The following is a 2332-nucleotide window of genomic DNA, read 5'->3' as shown; positions in this document are numbered from 1 at the left end:
TTTTTTGGGTTCATTGAGAACATGGTTGTTGTTCAATAATAAAATTATTCCTCAAAAATACAACTTGCCTAATAATTCTGCACTCCCTGTATTTAGAGCTATTACTTTTTATTTCTTTTACTCTCCACTATTGCTCCCGAGTCACAGTTCCTCACTTCTAGGTACACAATTAGAGAAAACTGTATTTGCGATTTCTGATTTGCAGCTAACTTTCAGTAAAACAACGAACACTTGTAGGAAAACAGAAAAGACAAAACAGAGTCAAATGACCCCACCTACTTATTGTTACATAACAGCAAGAAAAAAATAGCACCAGTAATCAAACCCATTACTGAGAATGTTTGGGGATATGGCTCAGAAGAGGATGTCTCTCTTTTGATCAAGCTAAGATTAGAGATGAGTAAATAAAACTTCTCATCGTCTCTTTTCTTGAATCACTTTGTGGTTTGCACACCTTTGGATATGGCCACCCCTGATGTCAGGTTCTTACACCCACATGTCAAGAGACAGCTGAGGTGCTGACCTGCTTTTGTCTATGTGTGAGGTCCTAATGGCAGTCTAACAGTTGTCCCCATGTGTTTTCCACTTAAGGTAATGCTGACTCTGTCACTTTCCCTTAATTTCCTGTTATCACCTTCATTATTTAGCTTTCACAAGGAATTAATTTAGGTTTGTTTGCACTGATGCTTTCTGTCATAAATCAATAAACACAGCAAAAATAATGTAGATTAATCTGTTGTTTTATTTTATTCTTGCTGTTTTTAGTGGTTATTTTTTTGTATTTCTTAGGCAATGAGAACTGAGAACTGTGTGTGATTTTGACATTCATCCTTTCTGTATAATTACTGCTAAACCAAGAAAATACATATTGCAAATGGTAAGAATTTGATTTATTTCATGAACATGTTTACCAGTATTAGATTGTCAGACTGATCTAAAAGCAATCCCATCTGTTAGGCCTCATCAAATTCTTTCACAGACACTGTCTCAAACTGGTGTAATATAGCCGGAATAGTTAGATTGCTCAGCTGGCAGAGTCAGCTCCTGTGAGCAGTGAAGATTTTGTCACTTTTGTGTTGCTAATGCCAGCTTCAACCCCACCCCACAGTGCAAAAAGCACACCTCAAACAGATTCAGATTTCACTCTGCATACACTGATGTCCCTGAAGACCTTCAACAGGATCCTGCTGTGTCCTCTTATGAGGTGACAGGTATGGCACAAGTCGACAAATAGTCACAATCTGACTTCTCTGACTGTAGTTCTCACCATCAGCAACATCTAATCAGTTTCAGCTGCTTTGGTCTTCATAAAATTAACAACAGGTGCACTAGACGGTGAGGCAATCCACAAGACAGGAATTGTTTTACAGATGGAGGCCACAGACATTTGGCTAGGGTCAGTGTCACTACTGGTAGCATGAGGTGACACCTGGATCCTACAGAGGTTACACAGGTCCAGCTCCTCTAAAATGATACCTTCGTGCGTGCTATTCCCAGTAGGCTTGTGTGTCTCTCAGCACACAAATCAGGAGCATACAGGAGATTCCAGGAGACAGGCTTGGATAGCTGGACTGGGTCATAGAGGTCCTTAAACCATCAGCGGGAAGGGTATCTGAGGAACAGGATGACCACTACCAGAGCCACAAAGTGAGCTCCAGCAGGCCACTAGTGTCAATATCTCTGATAAAACAATCAGAAACAGACTTCATGAGGATGGCCTGTGGGGCTAATGTCCTCTGGTGAGCTCTGTTCTCACTGCCTAGCAACGTGTAGCCTGATTGGCATTTGCCATAGAATAACAGAATTGGTAGGTCTACCATTGGTGCTCTGTACTTTTCACAGATTGGTTTGGTAGTGGGTCAATAGATCCATGGAGAGAAGTAATTTTTTAAAATCTATATATTGTCATCTGTTTGTTCAGTTTTGGTTTGATTTGGTTCTCTCCCTTGAGTTTTGATCAGCCCGTAACTGAAGAGGTCTGCTCGCTGCTTATAATATTTCCAGGCAATTAAAGGAAATCAAAGAACAAATGACTCACCCGTTCTCAAGCTGTTATATAAACAAACAATGAGATAATTTCAAACCATGAAAGGCTTTTGATCATTCCCCTCCCTACTAAATGAAAGCTATTTTCTTGGTGCCCAGCAGACCTCATTCCCCCTTAGATAAGGTGTTCTGGTGCGAGATGTTTTTTTTTTCCTTTGGCAAAAGAGGCCTTGGTACACAGCAAAAGGACTTACAGAGCAACCTTTAACACACTCGCAAAGGCCACCCATCACACAGTCTGCTTCATTAGGCCAGCTGCTGCCCTGTTTTCTATAAGGAGTCAGAG

This window comes from Pundamilia nyererei, unplaced genomic scaffold (genome assembly GCF_000239375.1).
Source record: "Pundamilia nyererei isolate P.nyererei 1_Seehausen unplaced genomic scaffold, PunNye1.0 scaffold00027, whole genome shotgun sequence".
In the NCBI taxonomy this organism is placed as follows: Eukaryota; Metazoa; Chordata; class Actinopteri; order Cichliformes; family Cichlidae; genus Pundamilia; species Pundamilia nyererei.
This window is presented reverse-complemented; position numbering follows the sequence as displayed.